The 27,864-nt window shown below is 36.2% G+C and overlaps 1 protein-coding gene and 1 long non-coding RNA gene across 3 annotated transcripts in view; one reads left to right on the top strand and one right to left on the bottom strand.

The window, feature by feature from the left end:
- The window catches only part of LOC140754772 (uncharacterized), a 237,183-nt gene that overhangs the window by 121,681 nt on the left and 87,638 nt on the right, over positions 1–27,864 (bottom strand). The window lies entirely within an intron of this gene.
- Positions 19,677–27,603, top strand: LOC140754680 (uncharacterized). Its single transcript, XR_012103687.1, has 2 exons — positions 19,677–20,347; positions 25,536–27,603. It is a non-coding gene; the product is annotated as an uncharacterized LOC140754680 (long non-coding RNA).

Here is a 27,864-nt window from a genome sequence, read left to right on the forward strand (position 1 = left end):
CCCCGCAAACACAACTCGAAAAATGAAAGATTTCAAACTCAAATATCTCGGCGGCCATCTTGTTTTTTCAATTTTTTCTAATTTTATCATAACAGTCGTCCCACAATTAGCCGAAAATGACACCAATCTCAGGTAGGCGCGCAGAATAAAAAAAAAGTTGAAAATCGCAGGAGGGCCGCCATCTTGAATTTTGTATGTTTCCCATTTTTCCTATAACCACCATAATATACCAAAAAAATATCTCATACATTATTACTACCCCCCACCAATAGTTTAGGCTGGGCTGCTCGAAATGTCAAAAAAGTGAAAAAAAAAATCTAGCTCCCAGTGTTGCCAGTTAATTTGGATGAAAATGGTCTAATGTCATTACGACCCCCCTGACAAATACCCATGTAAAATATTTTCATTAGAAATGTTTCTCCTTCTACTTTTTACATTTTTGAATGGAAAGTTCCAAAAAATGTATGAACGAAGAAAAAAATCCTAAATCTGGCAACACTTCAAGTCAAGCTCCATAACCGCCCCATACAAGGCGAATCGCTGAAATGTTGCCAACCTCAAAATATTTCAATTCAAAAAATGCGTTTTTTCATACATTTTACAAATTACCTGACCAACGATCCGCCATCTGGTTAAAAAAATAAAATAATCCGATTTGGTAAAATTGAGCATATCTTCGACAAAAAAAACGAAAAAAATTAAAAAAATATTTAAAAAAACACATCAGTGGCACCCCGCAAACATACCTCGAAAAATGAAAAATTTCAAATTCAAATATCTCGGCGGCCATCTTGTTTTTTCAATTTTTTCGAATTTCATCAAAACAGTCTACCTCAAATTAGCCGGAAACGATACCGATCTTGGGTAGGTGCAAAATAAAAAAAAAAGTTGCCCAATCCAGCTCAGCCGCCATCTTGAATTTTGAAAGTTTCAGATTTTTCCCATAGACTCGGAGGCAAATAAAAAATTCCACTCATACATCAAACCCACCCCCCACCACTCCTTCAGGTCGAGGAAGTCGATTTTTCGTAAAACTGAAAAAAAAATCCTGCGGCCAGTGTTGCCAGTCGACATCGACGAAAATGGTCAAATGTCATTACGACAGCTAAAAAAAATATTCCAGTGAAAAATTTTCATCAAAAATATTTCTCCTTCTACTTTTCATATTTTTGAATGAAAAGTTTGAAAAATTGTAAGAGTGGGGAGAAAAAAACTCAAACCTAGCAACACCTCGGACCGAGCCCCACGACCGCCCCGAACAAAGCAAATCGCTCAAACGTTGCCAACCTCCGAATATTTCACTTCAAAAAAATCCGATTTTTCGTACATTTTACAAATCGCCTAACAGACGACCCGCCATCTTGTTGAAAAAAAAAATAAATCCGATTTGGCAAAATTGAGGATATATCCGAGAAAATTTTAAAAAATGGCAACAAAATATTAAAAATCCCAAGAGATACGACCTCCCAAAAACACCTCGAAAATTGAAAAATTTCAAACTCAAATATCTCGGCGGCCATCTTGGTTTTTCATTTTTTTCCAATTTCAACGTAACGCCCACCCGAATATTATTCGAAAAAGAATCAAACATCAGCATAAAGTCAATAAATAAAAAAGTTAAAAATTTTAAATCGGCCGCCATCTTGAATCTATGGCATCTCATATTTTTCCCTTTGCCTCGGGGGGGAGAGGAGAAAACCCGCCATAGACAACAAAGTCGCTCCTAGACGGCAACATGGAGAACGCACGTCATTCCTTACAGGATTATATATATATAAATAAATAAATAAATAATAATATGTTACCTGACTTAGCTGTACTCGTTTGGCTCAGTTAGGTAAAATAATAGTGAATAGACTGTGAAGTTCTGTACCGATACTTAATCTACGCAAAAGCCCGAAGACTGCGCTGCACTTGACGAGATAATTGTTATTTATTGCTTGCTAGTTATTAGTTTCAAGAGGGTTAGTAGTTATTTTTTCTCACTAGTACGTGTATATCTGTTAATATCTACATGTAATATGTATTTATTTACAAAGTCTGTTCGAAAATATTTTAAATCTTATCAATGTATTTTTAACACGCTTTTATGAGCTTGGGTTGTATCTATGTATGTATGTATGTATGTATGTAACGGAACCTTTGAACTCGATTTTACCCATTTTGAACGGTCCGATTAATTTAAAATTTTGAACAATTATCAAGAACCAATGACAATACACGATTTAAATAATTTCATCCCATTTTCCTCATCAGGATCGACAGGAATCAGGATTAAAATTTAATTTAACGATTTTCCTTGTGCGATTTTAGCGCGGTTTTTAGTTTTTAAACTATAATTATTTAATTAAACTTACATATGTACATTGTACACTGTACATATTAAATACATGACATATTCAACTTAATGTCTAAAATTAATTTTAAATTGAACACTAAATCAAATAATTTATTAATTATATACTTCACATCACTCTAGATTACTGAGTTTTCATGTGCTTCAAAAGCCTCTAGTATTTTCCCAGACATAAGCGGCTTTCCCACACAAAAACAGATGTTCCCAGAATTCCTCCCTGTTAACTGTAAACAATTTCCATTTGATTAGTACCTAGAATTGTAAGAAATATTTCCATTATGCGATCAAAGTTGACAGACGAATACAAACAGATTTTAATAGAAATTCGTTTATATTAACAAAGAATTTTCCATTAAATTCCTATTATAATCCTATTTGCGGTCTAAAAGGATGTAAAAAGTGTAATCTTGGAATTTTTTTGTTGTGAAGATGCCCGAGGAATGGGAAAATCGCTTCCCCGTCTTCATTAAGGACTAACAAAGGAAACATAATTTAAGGTAGCTAGTTGCGGCCGTGATGTGCAACTAAGCAGCCATATTTAATTACGTGGTAAACATTAACAAAAAAGAGAAAATGTAGAAATTTGTAGAAAAAAATGTTATTTACACAATTACGGAGGGTAATGTTTTTCGAGCGTATGTATGTCTCATTTTATGTATGTTGTCATATCTATGTCTCTTTCTTTGGTACCCATTACAGCCTAAATAGCTTGACGGATTTAAGCAATGAGATGTCGTTGATCGTCTAAATTATATTAAATTATTAGTATTTACTTTTATACTGTCGACTTTTTGTTATTATAATTTTTTCTCCTTAATTAGTTTCTTTAGTTTTTAATTAATTACTGAATAACTGTTGGGCCCTTCTCGTAGAGAAGTGCTTATATTATCGATACTCCTAAGTAGATTAGGGTAATTAGATATTAGGGTTATTTTTAGGTAATCCTATTATTGAATATTAGTCACATATTAGTGAACCGATCACTATTAGCTACTCAATGTAATATTGATACCTGCGTAGGTAATATTATCTACAATAATTAATATGAAATACAAGATCTCGAGAATAGGTAGGTATGCCTATTACAGAAGTAAACCAGTGAAGGTGATTAAATTTTCCTTCATGCTTCAACAGGCTTAGTTGTTATCAGGCGCATGTTTGTGTGAGTATGCCGTTTCGAACGCATGTAGGGAGTGTCCATACTGGTCCATATTTCTATTGTGGCCGCTCGTCGAGTAAGTGAGGAGATGACCGCGGCCGGCAAATCATATTGTCATAACAGGCTCGCCTGCTCGCCTCGCTGTTACGCGTCGTTATTATTTGACTAATACCTGGTAACCTATTACTCCATATTCGCCTATTCTAATATGAATATACATGGCTTGTATTATAATAGCTTTACCTATTACTAATATATTAGTCCCACCTCTACTCCTAAGCATTAACCTTACAGAATTTTCAGTTACTTATAAGTTTCCTTTGCACATAAAGTAAACAAATATTAAGCAAGAAAAATATATACAGCCGAGCATAGGATTTCCTCGTTTTCGAAGTTGGTTAATAAGAACAAACATTTAAAAGACAAATGAAATAACTAAATTATAAGTATACCTAAAATACTAACCTAAAAATAATTTGAATATTCGCTCAAATAAACTCAGATTACAATAATTATAAAGTAATAAAAACTTTTACATTATTTAAACAGAAATCTGTCGTATTTTTGCTTCCATCTTGTATATTTAATTAGGAGATGAAGTAATAAGCGAGAAATATAGTCCTTGTAATACAAGTTTTCTCTAATAACAACATTGTAAAGAGAGAGTTTTACTAGAAATATTAAGTTCTTTATAGACCTTCAAAAATACTTCGAAAAATCTATTCCAATATAAATATATTCATTTGATTTGAATATTTTTTGTTAAAAAGATATTTTGATGGTTTGGACTGGTCTGACATTTTTCTAGGCATTTAAATTATTTTTCTGTTACGATCAAAATCAGGTATATGAAACTTGTTTGTACACATATACTAAATATCGTGCTTATATCAATGTTAACTGGAGAATTATTTAAAAAACAGTCAGCTTGAAAATATAATATTGAAAAACTATTACGTGAAGGCTAATTAAGCGAAATAATGCATTTTGCTCAAACAATTGGTATAGCAATTCAGAGAGGAAATGCTGCCAGCGTCTTGGGAACCTTGCCCAAAGACAGTGATGGTGACAATTTTTTATGGTAGTGTTTTTGTTTTTATATTTTTGTTTTTCATTTTTGTATCTATGTAAATTTTGTAAATAAGTTGATAACTTGTTGAATATAATAAAACTATTGTGTTAACAAGCTCCTTTTAATAAAAACATAATATCATAAAAGATAATTAATTTACTATACCATGAAGTACTAACCGAAATGACCTATTTTTTTAAATAAAAATACATTAAGGCTGATAACAGCATTAAATATTAAACATTAGAATTGAAAATGGAAATAAGTACAACGAAATGAAGTGTGAACTCAGACTGACTTTTTCATTTTTTATTTTAGAAAAATGCTTAATAATTTGGTTTTATTCACTAACATGGCATGAAGGCAAGTTCTTAGTCTTACTACCTACACATTGCTTTATTCAGTTTTTGTTTGTAAAGTGTACTGCGTGAGAAATGCTTATACCAAGTTCTAACTTAGTTCTCAGGCATAGCGACATTTGTGGCGCTGGCCTCAGATACAACTCCAATCCTAACTAAGGATCCGTCCGCTAAAATAAGCGCGTGTGTGCACACGCGGCGTGCGTCCGCCTCGTGCGACACGGCAGTTTTTTTTAACGAGGGGAAACCTTCAAAAAGTTCTCGATGCCGTTTTAGCGACACAGGGTTATGTGGGATTTTTACCGCACTAAAAACAACCAACGGCCTTCCTCGGCGCTGCGTAGAGGACTCCGGGATCTCCAAAGGAATGCTCCGACTCTTGCCAGCCGCAACCCTGAAAGTCCGCTTTTAGTCGCCTCTTACAATAGGCAGAAGATACCGTAGTCCTATTCTACTCCCGGAACTACAGAGACGGCGACACGCAGTATCTAGCGGCGGCACTTAAATAATCTTGAGTAAAACATGACGTACCAATGACGCTGTAAATACTATCATTCAAATATAAGAAAAATATAGTCGAATTGAGAACCTCCTCCTATTTTTAAACTTGGTTAAACACGCAAAAGTTCGAACGCACCAGTTTAACGCCAGCGGAGGCCCTTAACCTTAAATGGATTGCACATTTTTTAGCTACTTCCGTGATACATATTCTAAAATATGTTTATTTATGTTTTGCCATGATGTGGTAATTCTGAGCCAGCTCCAACCTTTTAAGTAATTGGATACAAAAGACCTTTCTTTATTCTGCTCCTGGTGTAATGGTGGTCCATTTTTTAGAACTAAATTTCGTCCATTAACGTGGCTAAAAATAATTCATGTTTTTATACATTTCTTGTAATAAGTATGGTATTACATAATTATACCTCATTACCTTTTTTAAGGTCTGTTTAAAGCTCATAATTGGAAAGTAAATATTATTTTTATACGATTGCGGAGGGAAATGTGAGCGTTAATGTAAGGTGTCGTTAGATTCTTCTTAATTATATATATTTTTAGTGGATTTTTGGTTTTATATTATTTACAAAGTGTAATATTATAATGCGTTTCCACATTCTGTAAGATCTTGTATTATGTTATGTAACAATACTGACTTGTCTTATTTGTTAGAAAATTGTTTTAAAGAAACTACAAGAAAAAACATCGAAAACCCTCTGTTTTTTGTAAATGTGCGTGTTGTTTATTGTTACAACTGGACATTTTCTGCATTTCTTTTTACTAGGTCTGTAATATAATAAATATAAATATAATAAAAACTAAATAAAAACATATCTAGAATAAATACGTCAAGTACTAGTAATTCATATCTAAAACGTTGAACATTAAGCTTAACTTTTATCACAAGGGGTCGCTGTATGATGTTGAAAATATTGAAATAGAAAATAATCTGATACTCTACGAGCAATATGAGCAAATAACCATTTTGATTATATAATGTCACATTGATGACGATAAGCGAGCATGCTATAAGCGAGATCATTTAAAGTCATTTAACATAATCATTTGTTTTTTTTTTATAATATAGGAGTAGCAAACGAGCATGCAGTCCACCTGATGGCAATAATATGAGATGAGAAAAACCAATCCCAATGACATTGACAATCCTTATTAACTTACTTAGTCACTACTTAGTCACTATTTTTAATATGTGTGTTGATCAGGGCTGTTTCCCTGGTTTAATGAAACATAGCAAAATAATTCCATTGTTTAAGGCAGGTGATACTAAAGATCCCAACAATTATAGACCCATCTCAGTACTGCCTGTTCTAAGTAAAATTTTTGAAAAGATCCTCTTACACCAAATGTTGCTTCATTTTAAACTAAATAATCTTTTCACCAAAAGCAATTAGCAATTCCTAAACATAGATTATGTAAGGTGGCTAGATCTTTCGTGGGCAACTGTATTCGCTACTACAATAAAATACCCGACCACATTTTGAATCTCACAGAAAAAAAGTTTGAACATGTCGTTAAACTAGCGCTATGTAAAAAAGCGTACTATAAAGTAAGTGATTATTTGACTGACAAAACGGTGTGGTCTGAATTAGCTCCAGCTCCACATGTACCATTACGTTAAGTTAACATTGTCAAAAACATTTTTTTTAAAAGATGTGTGTTATGGAGTTTCTTTCGCCGCTTCTTCTCCATAACGAAACACCTTGTGAAGTGGTGGTAGTTGTTTGACATTCAAAAAGTGATCTGTAAAGAACCTATTTTGAATAAAAAAAATGATTTGATTTGACTTAACCCGGTCCTATTTGGGATCAATTGCAGATTTTCAATTTCAATATTCGTCGTCAACATATTACTGTCTCTCTCCTCACCTCTCCTACGTCCTATCTCCTCTTGAAGAGTGAAGGATTTCGGTCGTAGTCCAATGATGATGATATGATAGCAAATTGGTAGACTTCAAATACCTTTGAAAACTTAATTTTTTAAAGGACTCCCAGGGATGGCAACGAATCTGTGGTTGTTTTTATTTAAATATAGGAGTAGCAGACGAGCATGCAGTCCACCTGATGGTAAGTGGCTACTGCCGCCCATGGACAACTGTAATGTGGATAATGTAGGATTAGATAGTCCTATCTGAGGTCGGCCACAGATGCGCTGATATCCCTGAGGACTAAGCAATATTATGTCTCCCTTGCCACACCCTTCATTACGGAACACAGCACCGCCTAACACTGCTGTTATTAGGCAGATATAGGTGTAGCGGTGATGCCGTCGGAGTCGAACCACAAAGAGTTCTACCACCTTCAAATTATATTCTATATATCCATAGATATTTTGATTATGGATATCCATGGGCGACAGTGGTCACTAATCATCAGGCGGACTGCTTGCCCGCTCGCTACTTCAATAATTGATCGTTTATCGCTACCACATCATAGTGCGACATGGTATATAATAATAGATATATTTGAAAGTATATTCACTACTTTTGATTAAACCTTTGTTCATTCGGAGTGTATGGTAATAATTCGCGAACAACAAGCGAACCTGAATATGTAAATAGTGTCGGACATCTGTCCCGGGCTTGAAATTCAATTATAATGGATATTACACGCTGAAAACACTGAAAATCGCAAACAAAGCCGTTGAATAATTTTCACGATTGACCTTTCGTTTGTAACTTTGCGATGTTAATGAACGCGAAAATAAAAATTAGGATTTGAAATTTTACCTAAGATATGTACTTTTTATTCTACGCACCCTTTTATGTACCACGCTGTTGTTCGTGTTGCTGGAGTAAGGTTTGTGGCGACTTCCTGCAACTCGTTCAGAGATGGCGCCACACGTTTCTGAATCACGCTATTGAAGTTTTCTTAACATCTTGTGTATATACATGCTCCGAGCTAAGACTGTTGGAGCACGGCCGCTCCCGAGGCATGATCACCTAGTAAGGCGGGAGACCTTTTACCAAAGGTTTTAGTGAGTGTTCAAATCACCTATATCTTCCAACTAAGTGTAATAACTGCTATCTAATAATAACAGGCGCGAAGATAACTTAGCATGCTCTCCAAAACGTGAAAGTACGCAAGCAATTTAGCCACTGACGGTCACCCATCCAACTCCTAAGCGCATCTAACATTCCTTAACTTTGCCGATCGATCCACAAACCGCAGTTACGCGCGTCGTATCATACTATGCAAGCTTTAAATACTTCGAAACTCAATTTTCCGTTAACTTTATATTAGGTTCATTATTTAAATTTAATATTTGCCTAATAGAGGGTTTAAATTTGTTGAGTAATAATTGCGTTATTTAAGTTTGTAGACGAAACCCCAATTACAGCCGTAGACAACAATGTTGTGAAAACTATTAAAAGAGTATATACATATATATAAATAAGTAAAATTGAAGTGTCTGTTTGCAAATTTCAAACAGCTTTTACTAAATGACAGTTGAGACATCGAACCGTTTTTATCGTACTCACGTGTCTAACACCTTTTTTTCTTTACGAGGGGGAAACATTCAAAAGCTACCCGGTGCCGCGAGAGCGACGCAGGGTTATGTGGCATTCTTACCGCACTAAAACCCTCCCGGTGGCCGTCCTCGGCGTTCGCAACCGGAGCCCTCTTAGCGCGTTGCCCCGTCGGGCTCCGCCCTGGTGAGCTTGGCGCTCGCCACACCGTCTGTTGCGTGCGACGATCAGCGATCACACATACCACCGTCCTTCCCAGGGTCACTGGCCGGGCGGTTCGAGCTCCCTCTCTTACCCTAGAAGCCCCCTTTTAGTCGCCCCTTACGACAGGCAGGGGATACCGTAGCCCTATTCTGGTCCCGGAACTACAAATTTTTTTTGAATCTGCGCAGGCAACCGGCGCAAGATCAAAAATTAATTCTTACGTGTGACACCGTACGCGTCATCATCTTCAATCGTTGCTATCGCAAACAGAACTGTACCCTTAGTATGAGTTTTTACGTTGTTACAAAAATGACTGTTTTTGTATTTCTTTACGTATTTGCCCATACATTACTAACTCATACTAAGTAAAAACTCATACTAAGGGTACTGAACATCGTACAGTACACCGGAACGTCCCCATACACGCTACCGACGTGCGGTTCACCTGTATAGGCAAATCAGGTTTGTGTATGGCTTACATAACACCATACACCACTGATGGACAAACAGACACCACAATCGTATAAAGATTCCATTTTACTACCTAATATTATACAGACCACGTAAATATAAAACGAGACGACGCAACACCTTATGTAAACAGAAGATTACATTGATCATTATGTAATAATTTTGGTTATAGTGAGGATTACACCTACTGAAAATGTTTACAACCACTGAAATCCAATTCAAAGATAAATTGAGACCTAGTAATTACAGCTATTAATAGTTTTATGTTAATAAATGTTTTGTCTAAGAATAATTAACTTAAGCAAATTAAACAATAATAAATTTCCTAGTTTGAAATTAGGTCTTTTACACAGGGGATCCGAGGTTGGAATCCTAGGCGAGCAAATGCAAAATTATATACGTGTTAAATACTCACCCCTTGACGACCCGCGTAGCGAAGCTGTGATACCGGTATTATACTGAAGGAATCCTAGTGTGGGGTTATGTGCGTAGAAAGTATTTTTAACGCTGAAGGAACATTACAAAAAAACCCATACGCATAGGAGTTCTTTGAAAAAAAACCTGAAAGATTTATCAAGTTTACTAACTCGCACTTAGCTATCGTGGTGAATTGTGGTCTAAACCCATGACATTCGAAAGAAGACTTGTGCCCAGCAGTATGACTAAAAAAACCCACGAGATATGGGCTTACAATAATTACTTCGATATTACAAAATCTCGTAACAAGTCATAATTAAGTTGGTTTTCCTTTAAGGAAATCTTACAATGTTTTGGGGTTTTCTTTACAAAACATAGTTCCTTAATTAATTGGTCCTATGAAGCCTTTGAATTTTAATAACAAACAAAAGAAAACAATCTCTTACATTGAATTCTTCGTTCCTTTTGTTTCTTATTAAAATTTTAGTCTAAAACTGGAAAACATCAAGTAGAAAACATTAGACAGTTTCTTTAAAAAAGTTGCCAACGGAGTGTGAAGTCAGCCATTTACACTAGGCCAGCGCGGTGAACTAAACCTAAACAACTCTTAGTTTGAGAGGAGACCTGTTACCCTTTGACAAATATGACTGTTTTGGTATTTGTTTACGTATTGGCCCATACAATTTCCTAGTTCTGACACAATCCGCTAGGGGCGTTGATTGGAGATTGTATGGGCAAATACGTAAACAAATACGAAAGCAGTCATATTTGTCAAAACGTAAAAACTCATGGTAAGGGTAACAGTACCCTTACCATGAGTTTTTACGTTTTGACAAATATGACTGCTTTCGTATTTGTTTACGTACCCTACGGTATCAGAACTGAAAACGTAGAAACTCATCCTAAGGGTACTGTGCCCAGCTGTAGGACAGTAATTGGTTGACGATACACTAAACATAAAACCGAAATATACTATTTTTGCAAACAATGTAAAGTTGATGACACTTTGTCATGTTTCTGAACTATTAAACTCGATCTCGTAACAATATTTATGTTAACGTAAAACTTCTATTGTTTTCCCATTGTATCGATGCCAATAGTTGCATGAATTTTATTTGAACTGGATACCTCGTGTATATTTTTCAAACCACACTCTTAATATACAAAATTGTACGTAAGTCTATGTGTTTCAAAATAGTCTCTCAAAGGACTTTGTCAGTCATCAATAACGTTGACTCGTCCAGTACTTTAATGGATTTGAGCAAAACAACAAAAAAGTAATAATTCTTATCTATATTATACACTGTAAAAAGGTTTTTAAGCTATTTTCTTGTTATAATTTGCCTCTAGATAGCGCTGTAGTGCGTAAAATTTTATTCAACGAATTATTCGGAAACTTTGTATTTTTTTAAACTTAGTACAGATATAGTTTTTTAAGTTCTAGATTAACCTAGACCGACATATTGTGACAAGAACAAAACTGAGAACTAGATCCTTATGTCAAAAGTTGAACTTTAAAAAAATACAACTAACAAATGAGCATACCACCCATGGACAGCTGTAAGTAACTCTAGATGCCATTACAGTCCTATCCGAGGTCTTCCACAGACACGCTGCTACCTATTTTTATATAATATAGGAGTAGCAGACGAGCACGCTATCCACCTGATGTGTCTACTGCCGCCCATGGACATCTGTAATCAACCCCAGATAGAATTCGATATTCCTACCTGATGTTGGCCACAGAGGCGCCGTTGCCCCTGAGGGTGAACACAGCAGCGCTTACCATTGCTGTTATTAGGCAGAAATAGGCGTTGCGGTATTGCCGCCGGAGTCAAACCACAAAAGGTTCTTACCAACTTAAAACTGTGGATTTATTATATAATTGATAAATGTTGCTGTTTATGATGAGCAGGGGCTCATGGTGGTGCCTTCGGATTTAGCCCACGAAGGATTCTAACACCTTAAAAACTTCTAGGAGAATTACTTTGTGAATACTAAAGCTTACCGTCTCGTTTATGAGACGATTCCCTTGGCCTCGTTGTTTTAATTAAAGAACGCAAGAAATATTCAAGTATTCAGCACTAGGAAAGGAAAGTTTCGCAAAGGCCGGCTAATGAACAAACGGCAGGTCGACAAGTAATAAACCGGCGTTTGTTAATTAATTGAGGTTTTAATAAAACATTTCTTCAAGTTATCGTCAAGTTCTTAGTATCCTAATACTGGGACGCGTCTATTCTCAGAATAGAAAAGAATGAATGTGGTAGAAAACTTTGTGGTTTGAGTCTGGCGGCACTGCCACACCTATTTCTGCCTCATAACAGCAGTGTTAAGCGCTGCTGCGTTCTGGTTTGAAGGGTGCGGTAAGGGCGACATACTTTTCCGAGGCGTTCAAGCTTAGTCCTCAGTGGTAGCTGCGCATCTGTGGCCGATCTCAGGTAGGAATATCTAGGGTTGATTACAAATGTCCATAGGCGGCAGAAGCGCCACTGACCGTCAGGTGGACTGCATGCTCGCCTGCTGAAGTAGCAGTATATTATAAAAAAATATGGTATATGTTTTGAACTTTTGGAAACTTTTGGAGCATCCTGAATAAGCGACTTGAGCTTTCTCAAGTCGCTAATTCATCATCGATATCAAACCCTGGACTTTTAGAGTCAGAGTTTTCAGAACACTGGGCCACCGGTAGCTTCTCTTTCAACCACAGAAAATCATATGCCATTTTTATTTTGTATTCCATTTGTTTACATACGCCAATTTAAACATTAAAAGTTGTCGGATTCCTTCCTAAGTCAGGCAGATATCTAAACTATGAATTGAGTTTTTTTTAATATTTATGTACTCGTATTCCTCTTTGTACAATTTATAATTTTCTTAATACAGTAAATCTTAATATGGTGTAGAACGTTTTATTTATTATTTTCAAACAAGGACTAAATGGTGAGCGACTAGAATAATATACGCGGGCGGAGTCGCAAGCAAAAACTGTATTAAATCGATTCAGTGTAGATAAATATTTGCAGTTTTATTTATAAAAACTATCGAGGGAGATTTTCTTCTATTTTCAATCCACACCTATTCGAATGCATACTGATTGTCAAACATAAAGCCAGTCGACAGAAACTGTTGGTAGTAATTCTGAACGGTTTTGAAAGCTCCTATAAAATCCATTTGTTGGCGCAAATTTGCTTTTAGTTGCAAAAAGTTCGGACTCCGCAGCCCCGTAGTGACTGTTGTGTTGAATTTCTGTTAAATAAACGTCAATAAAGGTTTAAATAAATATAGAAAAAATCGTTCAGAAAAACTGCAAACAATTTCTGTATACATATTTTTGTGTTTCTTTGTGACCCAATCTAAATAGTTTAGAAGTTTCAAAGTTAAGATCAAAAGTAGTAAGTCACATTAGTAATCTACTTTATCACACACACCAAAACATAAGCTTAACTCCTAATAATAATTAAAATAGATACGACTTCAATACCACTGTTATGAATTTGGTATCTGATACATTGTGGGATAAGCTGACATATCCTCTTCTTGTATAAGCCAAAAAAAGAATATTTTCAACTTTTTCTTCCACAACTTCCATCGTATCAAACGCGTTTCCGCTAAACGAATTTGCCAAGAGGTGAGCCCTAAGAGTGGTTTAATTGCATTAAGCTCTAAACACGCTTCGCCCCTAACCCCCGACCCCTTAGAGGGTGTCTCAAACAATTTAGAAGCTTTTAAGGTCCCCACATGAGTTAAATTGAAATTATCGTGCGGGCTGGGCCCCGCCGACACATATTTACTAACGCGTTAACTCTCGGGATTAGGCGGGAATCAAGATGGTAGCGTTTTGAGGAATTAGGGACCGTTCTGGTGAGGCTATACTGTCTGGGGATTACCCCGAATGTTGAGAAGATTTTCAGTCAAGGCCCTAAGTAAGGTGAAAAGAAAGTTCGCGGAACTAGAAAAATGGTTTATTAGGATAAGTTTTGAACGGAAAACGGGTTTATCCTCGTATGGATTAGTCACTTTAACGTTTGGAGTGCCAGATTCTTCCAAATATCTATTTGAATTCAAGGAAGCTCACTCAGTGCTTTGCTAAGATTCTAGAAGCAGCAATGAGCACTGAGCATGGATTTCATCTGTTGGTAAGTGGCTGGTAACTATGCATTTATGGACATCTGTTATCAACTGCAGATACGATTGGACTCCACCTAAGATGTGTTTATCCTTAATTACTAAGTTGAACCGCTTCATATGTGTATCTCTCTGAACCATGTTCTTTGAACCACAACAGAAAGAAGTTCGTCATTGTTGTTGGAAGAAATAACTTTGGTGATGATGCTTGCAGAGTCAAACTAAAAAGGGTCTTCCACCTTTAGAATTGTTTCTTTATATACAACTTAAACGTTACAGCAAAATGTAAAATGCAGCTTTATCTTTCATTTCACTACAATGTTGTGCAAGTCCATTTTTCAAGTGTTTGTTAGAATAATATTATAATTTGTCGCTATTTCCGAAAATGTCAGAACGGCCGTTTGGTTGGCAGTATCTCAGCGATAAAAAATATTCGCGTCTTCCAAGAATTGTGCAAACAAACAAGTTGACACTGCAATTGTGAATTCTGGATTTGCGTTTTGAGATTTATATTGCAGTGTAGCGATGTTTCTCGTTGGCAATGTGTCAAACGCAGTTACTAGTTCGGCCAAGACTGCTGTGAATAACGGGAAATGTGGATTTTTCACAAAAACCTAGATTTGTGAGGAATAGAGTTAAAAAATAAAATTGTTCCAAGGAGAAAACTTTTTTTATTTAACTTGTACAGTTGTTTGTGTGTTGATCTAATTGTCAGCTGATAAATCTCCGAGCTGACAGGGTTAATAGAGCTGATAACGCTTCCTACACTCGCAGCCTTGCACTAGGATTCCCTGTATCATGGATACCATGGACGTGTGTCCATGGTATCATGTCATGTCATGGTTTGTGTGTACAAAGATGAACACAAACACCCAGACCCAGAACAGATATCTAAATTCATCATTCAGATGTCTGGCCGGGGATCGAACCCGGAATTCCCGTTGCCCCGTGGGTCGAGGGTGGTGATTGATATTCGTATTACCGTTTATGACAAAGTAAAAGATCTTAATATTGTTGTTCAATCGTGACAAAATTCAGAAAATGTACTTATCGAAATTGAAAATTCTAGTAGCGAGAAATTGACAAATTAAGTAAATTTGTTTGTCCTTTGTAACCTCATTAATTAATACAGTATTACAAATTAGAATTTATTCATAATAAATTTCCGTTTTGGTTTAGAATGTATGGTGAGACAAAAATACTAATATTATTTGTTCCAACTTAGTTTTCAGGGCAGCTACGTCCTACCGTTTCAAGTGAGTATCTTGACCTGTTTGAGGTCGGTTACAGATATCTCCGAGTGACAGTGGCCACTTAACGTCAGGTTCGCTGCAAGCTCGTTTACTATTTCTTTTGCTTGTTTTTTATAATATTGGGGTAAAAAACGAGCATGCACTCCTTTTGTGGTGCGTGGTAACTGCCAGCCATACATCTATTATTAATCCCAGATAAAATTAAAGTGCTACCTGAGGTCGGCCATAGATGCGTTTATGCCCTGAGGACTAAGTTAGAATGCCTTGATAATTATTTCTCCTTTACCATACCCTTGAAACCAGGGCACAGGTCTACTTTAATTGTATGAATTACATCAGGCATTGGGGAAAATAGATCCAAATATATTTGCAGCGTGGGGCAAAATTACGCGCGCCGATGTAACACATAATTTAGTTTATATAACGTTTTGCTCGGTTAAGTCCTTTAAAAAATATTGTTCAATCCTGTCAACTTGCAAGTGGGTAGATGTAAAAATGTCGCCCGAGTTGTCTTTATGTAGCTTCTTGCGGCCAGTCGTCTTGTGCTCAACGAAATCAAACAGACGTTCTGTATATGCCTTCTCGCTCATGTTTTCTATATGGACCAGCCATGCTACCGCATGTGCTTCTTGAAGTGGTATAGACTATTCCTCAGGAAGACCAGGTTGTGCTTACTTCTTTGAGCCCCGTGACAGCGCAATGCGCATTACCCCTGACATTCGAGTCAGCAGATCGACTTGGAAGACAAATTTATTACCTTCTTCATTTTAACTTTATTCCTTTAGTTTATTCTAAAAAAGTTTTAACTGAGGAAATTGAGTTTATCTTCAACGACAAGGAATTATAAAACTTACTTAAACATTAAAGATGATAACGGCGCTGTCGAGTACGATAAGTCTTCAGACTAAAGGATTAAGTCTGTACTTACTCGTGGCTTCAGGATCGTAATATTAACACTTACCTGGAAGAAAACAATATAAAATGAGATATTTAACACAGATATATCTTATATATAAAATTCTCGTGTCACAATGTTAGTTACCGTACTCCTCCGAAACGGCTTTACCGATTTTCATCAAATTTTATATGCATATTCAGTAGGTCTGAGAATCAGCTACTATCTATTTTTCATACCCCTAAGTAATAAGGGTTGTTCACCGTTAATTTTTTTTAATTTATATGGCAATACAACGTTTGCCGGGTCAGCTAGTATTTATAAAAAAAATATTTTTATAAGTAAAAATTTATATAACGTTTTGCTTATTATTTATTTGAGACAGACATCACCATGACGTATACGTCTACATGATGATATTTACGTCTATGTGATTTTAAATACATTTTTAATAATACTAAAAAAAAACTTTAATACAGGGAGTTAGAAATACGCGATGCAAACTACATATAATTTTTCAATATAAAATTAATTGTATTGAAATATATATTATAAAATGTCTATATAATTTTGAACACATTTTTAAAGTAAAGTGTGACGTATTATACATGTGTATTGTGTACACCTAATATGCAGATTTTTTTCTTACCTTACCTAGAGGAGTGTTTCGCAAACTTTTTGTGTTCAAGGTACATCTAGGAAAAGTAAAATTTTTGGAGGTACACCACAAATTAAAAATTAATTTTTAGGTACCTAATATTAATGAACATTTATTGAAACCTAAGAATTAGATGGACGAAACAAAACGCCTCGCTCGTGCGCTCGCGTGATTTGTGTATTATACTTACCTTACTTATTTACTAAAATAATTTTATAAGATAAACTCCGGGATCTCCGATGGAACACAACCGGAGTCCTCCGAGCGCGATGCCCCTATTGGGCTCTGCCCTTGGGGGAGCAATTTACGCTCCTCCCGCACACCTGGTGTTTACGACGGCATGCGGCTACACACACCGCCGTCCTTCCCGGGGTTGCTTGTTGGACGGCTTGAGCTCCCACTCTTGCCGCCCGCAATCCCGGAAGCCCCCTTTTAGTCGCCTTTTACGACAAGCAGGGAATACCGTAGCCCTATTCTAGTCCCGGGACTACAGGGAAAGCGGAATATTGACCTAGAGTACCACTCAAAATTTCGTGAACTAATTTAATCCACATGGCCAACAGTCTTCAAATAAGTCGATAATAAGTTACGTACGAAGAAAATTATATTAAATGAAGAACTCCAAAAAGATACATAGTTCAAAACACTACTAAGTAAAGTTATAACTAACTGAATTAAATGTACTCAACAAGAAGTAGCAAGTTCGAACATATTATTGTATTCATTAGCATCGAGTGCTTCTCGAGTTCTGAGATGAGTAAAATAAATAGATTGATCACTCTAACAAGAAAGTGTAACCAGTGTCGTGAATTGATTTTTTTTATAAAATAAGAGTAGCAGACGAGCATACCATCCACTTGATGGTAAGTGGCTACTGCCGCCCATGGACATCTGTAATCAACCCCAGATAGGATTAGATATTCCTACCTGAGGTCGGCCACAGATGCGCCGCTACCCCTGAGGACTACGCTGGAACGCGTCGGAAAAATCTGTCTCCCTTACCACACTCTTCAAACCGGAACACAGCAGGGCCTAACAGTGCTGTTTTAGGTAGAAATAGGTATGGCGGTGGTGCCGCCGGAGTCGACCACCTTCAAATGCGTGAAATTGTTGCGTAAATAAAATTTTACCATGTCTCCGTTCTAAAATGTCCCTAAAATGTTCGCAATACTTATTTATTTATTATGTAATTTATGTAATTTATGTAGTATTAGTTATTTATACGTAAACTTTCTTTAAAAATATTTTTTTATTTGTCAAGAATCAAAACAATAAATGATAAAATCATCCTTTTGTGGCTTCATTCAATTTCAAGGCGGTGAAGTATCTTTCTATTTTACTTATCGAACGAGGTAGTGTTCATGTGGGACATTTTCCGCGTACAGACAATGTTCTCAATAATGCAAACTTTGTTCTGCTCCTTTATTCTGAAAACAAAGTTTGTTACAGCATATCGTAATTATTTTTTAATTATTTCCTGTTGCACGGTTTGTATGTAACTATTATTTACTATATTTTGAACTCTTTATTTGAGTATATTGTCACAAATACTATCCCACTGCTGTACCCTTACCATGAGTTTTTACGTTTTGACAAATATGACTGTTTTGGTATTTGTTTACGTATTTGCCCATACAATCAGCGCCCCTAGCGGATCGTATCATTACTATGTGTCAGTAACGTAACATTAAATGTCTAATTTGACAAAATGGCGCTTTATGTTTTATCTCCAAAACACGAAATTAAAGTTGGGTATTGCTGTCAGTAAACAATACAGACAAATCAACTATACTACTTTTAATATACCAAAAATATATGAATTCAAAGAAATACCTACGTTATCCAACTAAATCATAATTATAGCGAAACTTCGCCGCAAAATTATCTGGACTTTCTTTAGTAATTGGGCGTGAATTCATATTTTTAACAGTTTCAATTATACAAAAGTTCCCCCAGTTCGTTATAAATCGCTCAGAAGTTGATAATGTATTCATGAAGCTCGCATTAATTCACAGTTGAAAACTTAATAAATCAACGATGCAGCGTAATGAATGGCTCGCTTTATTTCCATCACGAAGGAATCTTCTTTTATTGTTTGTTATTATTCTTAGCGCCATTAACCGTGAAATAAATTAAAATGGAACTAGTGATGCCCATCCGGTGGCATATACCACGTTGGGTAGTAAGCACGTTTATTTATTTATTTTTTATTACTAAGTCTTCGTTGTCTGTCCGTCTGTCCGTCTGTCCATCCGTCCATCTGTCCATCTATCCATCTGTCTGTCCATCAGTCCGTCAGTCCGTCTGTCCATCTGTCCGTCTGTCCGTCTGTCCATCTGTCCGTCTGTCCGTCTGTCCGTGTCTGTCACAGGGCTATATCTCCAGAAACATAATAGAAAGGCCCATGATTTTTTTACAGGGGATGCATAACGGTGGCCGCTATAACAACAAATACTAAACATAAAATAAAGTTGAATATTAAAGGAGGTCTCCATACAAAGAACCGGTATTTTTCGGCATTTTTCTATCTAACTGTTAAACCGTACTAGGAAGACGGTTATAACATAGAAATAAACATACAAGTAAATGTACATAATAATCACGTACATAATAATTGTGTACATTTGTACATACATACATATGCTCGAAAAACGGGCCCTCTGCAGTAGGGTAAAATCAAACAAATAATTTATTTTTAATGCTAAAACTATTTATATGAGAGTTACGTGTAAGCGACAGCCCTACACGTTAAGGCTGCATCGCGCCAGCCCTACACCGTTCTCACGCTGCATCGTGCTTGCGCTGCATCGGGCCTTCGCGGAACGGCCAACGCTGACGAGGCGCGCAGGTGGCCGTCCCACGCGCGGGTGGCCGTCCCACGTACAGGTGGCCGTCCACCATGGAATCAGTTCACCTCCATCGCGGAAAGTGACTCGACCTATCCCATCAATTTATTTTTTTAATTTCATTTTTGTTAAAACTTGTGTAAAATTTGTGTTAAATTTAAATAAAAATTTAATTTGTTCGCGAAATAGACTGCAATTATTTCCTCGACGCCCAGCTCCCATAACTGGCGCAGTCGAAAGTTCCCGGTTTGTGCGTGTTTCGGACTATCGCAATTAAACGAGGAACCCATAAGTGGCGCAGAACCCATAACTGGCGCAGTCGAAAGTTCCCGGTTTGTGCGTGTTTCGGACTATCGCAATTAAACGAGGAACCCATAAGTGGCGCAGAACCCATAACTGGCGCAATCGAAAGTTCCCGGTTTGTGCGTGTTTCGGACTATCGCTATTAAACGGGAAACCGAACCATTGAACGAGATCCGGACGTCGGGGAACCCTGCTCAGCTCGCTACATCCAAAAATCGATGTGCAAATACGAGATGAAGCTACTTCTGTGAGTAATAAGTAGATATTAAGTATGTACCTATTGGTTGCAGCTCCTATACAATATATGTCCTTCCTATCCCTATAAATATAATTTTATTGAAAATTTGAGTGAACAGTGACATAAAATCTTTCAAGATTTTTTTATTACGAGCAAATAAGGGTAGTTCACCCAGTTCTCGTCAGGAAATTCGTAGATCTATACGAGACCGTAATCGTAATTTAGATTTATTTGTCATAGAAGAATCATTAAATATGACAGAAAATTCAATGCCAAGTGTAAGTGGAACGGCAATTTCTGCTTCTTTGTCAGACAAAACCGATAAAATTTTTAATGCTTTAAGATTAGTCCCTGAGTTTGATGGAAATTCAAATGTTTTAATTAGATTTTTAAACATATGTGATCAAATTGTATTAGCATATGTCGATCCGGCATCTGGAAATGAGTTAAATAATTATGCAGTGATAAATGGAATTTTAAATAAAATTAAGGGACCCGCGGCTAGAACCTTAGCTACGAATGGCATCCCATCGGATTGGAATGGAATCCGCGCAGCTCTTATTAATACCTTTTCAGATCATCGTGATGAATCTTCATTGTATAGCGATTTATCTATGTTATCTCAAGGTAATGACACACCCCACATTTTTTATGAACGAATTCAGAATTTACTCGGTACAATAATGACATATGTTGAGTTACATGATGATATTTCCACTACCGTTGAAGCTAAACGGACCTTATATAAAAAATTAGCTTTACAGACTTTCCTTAAAGGCTTACGTGAACCATTAGGCTCACGCATACGTTGTATGAGGCCTCCAACGCTTGAAAAGGCCTTGGAGTTTGCTCAGGAGGAATTAAATATTATTTACATGCAAAATAGAAATTCTTATTCACGAAAACTTACACAACAGACACCATCATTCAGAACTAACAATTTTAATCCTTTCTTTAATAAGCAAATTAGCCAGCAGTCACGCATGAATAATTCTCAGATGTTGCCACACTTAAATAAGCCTTATCAAGGTCCATCAAAAACCCAGCAAATGTTTAGGGCTCTACCACGATCGAATATGAGCACTGGTTTTAGGATACCACTTAGGGAAACTCACCCCACACAGCACCAACGCCAGGTCAGTAATCAAATGCACGGACAGCCTATGAGTGGCATTAGCCACCCCAAAGCCCGTACATTGCCACCGACTTCAATGAAACCTGACTGGAGCCGACAAGGTCAGTACCGTTCTCCAAATTATTACCAAGAAATTAATACTAATGAGTATGATAACTGTGATGACATTGACCATAACTTCGTCGATAACTATGACATGAGCTATGACACCCCATCTAACGTAGTTGAACACTTAGTGGGAAACGGTTACATAAATGACCAACAATTTATTGAACAGACTGACGAACAAACGGACGAAAATTTTTTGTCAGCTCAAATTTCAAGTGTCCCAAGATAGAATTAAATTTACAAAATAAAAGACAGCTTCCATACATTCAAATTCATAACCCACCTCTGAAATTATTAATAGATACAGGAGCAAATCAATCCTTTATCAATCCAGAAGCTATAGAAAGATACTATTCGGATTTACCATTATATTACGACCCTTTTATTGTGACAAATATTCATGCTTCTACTAGAAATGACTATTCCATAGAAATACCATGTTTTTCTGAAATTAATGACAATAACCCCGTAAAGCTTTACATTTATAGGTTTCACAATTATTTCGACGGTTTAATAGGTTGTGATTTATTAGAGCAGTGGCAAGCAAAAATTGATTTAGGCTCTCGCATACTTAACACACAGTTTGCAAAAAATAAAATCCATATGTTTGAATCTGGCAGTGTAAATTTAATAGAGGTGATAATACCAGCACAATCTAGCAAAATTATTAAAGTGCCAACTACTATAGCTAACGGTGAAATTATTATAGATAGACAGACCATTTGTGAATGTAGTATTGGTGATTGTTTGACTATTTCTGAAAATAGCCAAGCCTATGTAGAAGTTTCTAACCCTTCTAAAAATGATGTGATTTTCACATTGATCCAACCAATTTCTGCAAGTTTATTCAGTGAACAATCAGTTTCGGCCTATGATTTTTGTAATAAAAATAAAAATTTAGATCGCACTCAAAAAATTTTATCCAGATTACGAACTGATCATTTAAATAAGGAAGAAAGTGCAAATTTATTTGCCTTATGCAAAAAATATGCCGATGTTTTTTATGTAGAAAACGAGCCACTTACATTCACCAATAATATCAAACACCGTATAAAAACTACCGATGAATTTCCTGTTCATTGTAAGACATATAAATACCCTCATGTGCATAGAAATGAAGTACGGGCTCAAATAAAAAGTATGATTGATCAGGGAATTATCAGACCATCTAGTTCTGCGTGGAGTGCACCCATCTGGATTGTACCCAAAAAGGCAGATGCTTCGGGTAAGACTAAGTGGAGACTTGTGGTTGATTTTAGACGACTGAATGAAAAGACTATTGATGACAAATACCCCATCCCTAATATTAACGACATACTTGACAAATTAGGTAAATGCCAATACTTTTCGACTTTGGACCTAGCTAGTGGTTTTTATCAAGTGGAGACTCACCCTGATGACATACATAAAACTGCATTTAGTGTTGACTTTGCTCCCGGACACTTTGAATTTTTAAGAATGCCCATGGGTCTTAAAAATGCCCCATCAACCTTTCAGAGAGTCATAGACAACGTTTTACAAGGCTTACAGAATGAAATTTGCGTAGTTTACTTAGACGATATACTTGTATTTTCCACCTCACTACAAGAACATATAGTTAATTTACGTAAAGTTTTTGACCGACTTCGTCAATCCAATTTTAAGATTCAAATGGACAAATCCGAGTTTCTGAAACATGAAACACCGTATTTGGGACATATTATAACATCTGACGGAGTAAAGCCAAACCCTGACAAAATTAGTGCTATTTCAAAGTATCCAATTCCCAAAACTACAAAACAAATTAAAGGATTTTTAGGCTTGCTAGGTTATTACAGACGTTTCATACCTAACTTTGCAAGACTGACCAAACCACTAACTAGCTGTTTAAAAAAAGGTGCAAAAATAACCTTGTCTGAAGAATACATTGAATGTTTTAATCACTGTAAAACACTACTGACAAACGATCCGATATTACAATACCCTGATTTCACTAAGGAGTTTAATTTGACCACAGACGCATCAAACTTTGCACTTGGAGCTATTTTATCACAAGGACCTATAGGTAGTGACCGACCAGTAGCGTACGCATCCAGGACTCTTAATGACAGTGAATTAAATTATTCTACAATTGAAAAAGAATTGCTAGCAATTGTGTGGGCGACTAAATATTTTAGAGCATATCTGTTTGGCCGAAAGTTTAAAATCTTTACAGACCATAAGCCCTTGCAATGGCTCATGAACTTAAAAGAATCGAATTGTAGGTTGACAAGATGGAAATTAAAATTAGCCGAATATGACTTTACAGTAATTTACAAAAAAGGGAGACTTAATATTAATGCAGACGCTCTTTCTAGAGTTGAAATTCATAATGAAGATTTAAACTCAATAGCTGTTAATATCTCAACTTGTTCATCATCAACTGTTACCGCTCCAGATGATAGACCCTTTATAAGCCAATCGTCGACTGACACAGCACCAAACATAGAACCCTTAAGTAGTCCATGTTCCACAGTAACAGCAAACTCTCGTTTTTCTATTACTGACGAATTAATACCTGCGAATGACGTTGAAACTGTCAGATCACGTAGTGAAACCATGCATACCAGTAATGAAGATCCTGTACTTGAAATACCTATTGTCAATGACCCTTTGAATAAATATCATAAACAGTTAATTCTTAATATTTGTGAGCATCCATCTAACCGTAAACCAAAAGTCACAACACCTTTCAACACGTATGAAAAAGTAGTTACAGATATTTCAGCTAATAATTTTCAACAAGATTTAATAAATACAGTAAAAAATTTCATCGACCCAAAGATTCTAACTGCTCTTCTTGTAAATCCGCCTGAAAAAATGCTTACAGTTGTACCAATTTTGCAAGAATTCTTTAAAAATTCATCAATAAGATTAGTCCTAGTTAAGCATGAATTAGAAAATGTCAGCAGCTATTTTGAGCAACAAGATATTATACGCAAGTATCACGAAGGTAAAACGAACCATCGTGGTATCACAGAAACCTATTTATCCCTTTATCATAGATACTTTTGGCCTAAGTTAAAAGAATCTATAAGTAAATTTATAAATTCATGTACTACATGTAGTAGAGCTAAATACGACCGTCATCCAATTCGTCCAGAATTTAAAATTGTGCCACCTCCTAGTAAACCTTTTGAAATGGTACATGCAGATGTATTAACAATTAATCAAGAAAAGTACTTAACTGTAATAGACGCATTTTCTAAATACGCTCAAATATACAAAATATCTGATTGTACAGCCCCAAATATAGTAAAAGCTTTTCTTACCTTGTGCACTCATCATGGATTTCCAATTAATTTAACTACTGACCAAGGAACAGAATTTACTAATCAGGTATTTAGAGAATTTCTTCTGTTACATAATGTACACCATCACACTACTGCACCTTATTCTCCTAATGAAAACGGAATGATTGAACGTCTTCATAGCACCATACTCGAACACTTAAGGTTATTAAAACTACAGTATAAAAATGAATCCACTTCTACTTTAATGAATTATGCTATAATTGCCTACAATAGTTCCGTACATAGTTTAACAAAATGCAGACCCTTTGACTTAATATCTGGACATTTCGATCCGCGTGACCCTACTGACTTAAACTTAAATGAACGACTAATGCAACAATACATTCAAGACCATCGTCATAAAATGGATTTAGTATATAAAATTATTCACGACATTTCACAGACTGAACGTAACACACTTATGTCTCAACAGAATGCACGTAGAGAACCACAGATAGATTATGAAGAAGGACAAGAAGTTTACATTAGGAACCCGGTAGCTACAAGACAAAAAATTGCACCGCGTTACATACATGATAGAGTTATTTCAAACTTACCTGTACATATATACACTTCAAAGAAGCGCACACCCGTAGCTAAAAATAGACTGAAACGTAAACGCAAAACGTCTGGATTGCTACAGATGTCTGGTGATCCTGATACACCTGGCCCAAGCACAAGACATTCGACTTGACAGTTTAAATGATGGTCCTGGCATTCTTCCTTTCAAACTCGGACCTGCAAAAATAACCTCACATTATCACACCTTTTTACATGATATTAATTTTGATGAAATTCAGAAGCAATTAGATTTGACTAAAACTCAGTTAACTGATGTCACAAATAACTTAACTACTAGAGGCTTCGCTCTTTTTAAATATCAAATCATACACTTGTCTGACAAAATTAAGGAAATAAATTCTCAATTAGATACTTTTCTGCCAACAAAAAGAACCAAGCGTGGTTTAATCAATCCATTGGGATCCATAATTAAAAGTATTACGGGAAACCTCGATTATAATGATGCTTTACAGTATGAACAAATGTTTCATATCTTACAGAAGAATGATGTAGATTTAGCTAATAGTTTAAATAATCACATAAGTTTATATAAGCAGATGTCTTTCCATCAAACAGAAATATTAAGTAATTTAAGTAGCAATCAAGTTAAGTTAGAAAAAGCTTTGACACGCTATATTAATACTACAAGTAATAATACTATACAGCTTACCCGTTATGTCCAATTGTCGCAAATATTAACACTTATAGCTGAAAATATTCAAGATTTGCGATTAGAGATAGATAGAATAGAAAATATTTTAGCGTTTAGCCGTACAAGTACCGTACATCATTCTGTTTTAAGTACTAGTAATGTAATTGATATGTTAAGCAGATTGAAAGATATATATAACCAAGATCAGATTATTAATTTAGTTGATGCTCGACTCTACTATGATTTAATTAGGTTAGGATGTTATTTCGTAGACAATAAACTCATTATTGTTCTTAAATTTCCCATTGTATCTCCATCAACTTATGACCTTTACCGTTTGTGTCCAGTTCCTAATAAGCACCATGAAGTTATAATTCCCCCATCTCCTTTTGTTGCAACCAACTCCAAGGAATATGCATACATGGAGGCAGAATGCCCGAAGGTCGACACCATATTCATATGCAAGCAACAAATGAGCTATCAAACCAGAACATCTCAGGACTGCATCAGCACACTAATTCATTTACAGAAAATAGATGAAACGTGTCACCCCACGCCTATTTTTCTGTCTCAGGAGGCTCTACTGGAGCTTGACGATCAACACTATATACTATCTTTTCAAACCCCCACGAAAGTACAAACGCTATGTGGACAGGAACGCCATCAAATCATCGAGGGTAGTTTCCTTGCTACTATACCGAGAACCTGCAGCATCAGAACAACAGAATTCACTATCACCAACGTCAACGATAAACTCCGTGGACAGCATTTCGAAATACTTACATTCACAAATTCTGAATTATTAGCCTTGTCATCTTCAAGGAATCGAAAAGCTCATTTCAACATAACTGCAATAGATCTTAATAAACTACATGTCATTGAAGACCAAATATCAATGGAAACTTCACCAAAAGTAACCGACGCCACTTCGATGAGTACTTACCATACTACTCTTCCTCTGTACCTGTTAATCCTACTGGGTACAATTGCTCTCGCTATTGCGTACATAAGGCGATACCGGCGAAATAGAAAATCAGAAGACATATCAAAATCGAATGTTGAAATATCTCTTCAACCGTGTGCAACCTCAAGTGAGCATCACTCGTCGACAGCTACACGAGAGGACAAGAAGGCCGCAATATTTGCACTAAACGTAGGCAAATAGTTGCTCAGCTGGGGCGGGAGAAGTTACGTGTAAGCGACAGCCCTACACGTTAAGGCTGCATCGCGCCAGCCCTACACCGTTCTCACGCTGCATCGTGCTTGCGCTGCATCGGGCCTTCGCGGAACGGCCAACGCTGACGAGGCGCGCAGGTGGCCGTCCCACGCGCGGGTGGCCGTCCCACGTACAGGTGGCCGTCCACCATGGAATCAGTTCACCTCCATCGCGGAAAGTGACTCGACCTATCCCATCAATTTATTTTTTTAATTTCATTTTTGTTAAAACTTGTGTAAAATTTGTGTTAAATTTAAATAAAAATTTAATTTGTTCGCGAAATAGACTGCAATTATTTCCTCGACGCCCAGCTCCCATAACTTGAGCAAAGTAGCAGACAATACAAATAATATTGTCTTACATTATCACACAATGCGTTATTTTAAGAGTCTATAAATTATTTCAAGAATAAATTAATAGGGATTCAACAAATACATATTGTATTCGTCGTGCCTCAATTTCTTTCTTTGTAAGGCATTTTTAAATCTGTATTAATTTGTAATTCTATAAAAAATATTTATCTAAAGAATCTCTAGAAAGTTT

Source organism: Epargyreus clarus, unplaced genomic scaffold (genome assembly GCF_041222505.1).
Source record: "Epargyreus clarus isolate Ecla_fem2 unplaced genomic scaffold, WU_Ecla_fem_2.2 ptg000031l, whole genome shotgun sequence".
Taxonomy (NCBI): Eukaryota; Metazoa; Arthropoda; class Insecta; order Lepidoptera; family Hesperiidae; genus Epargyreus; species Epargyreus clarus.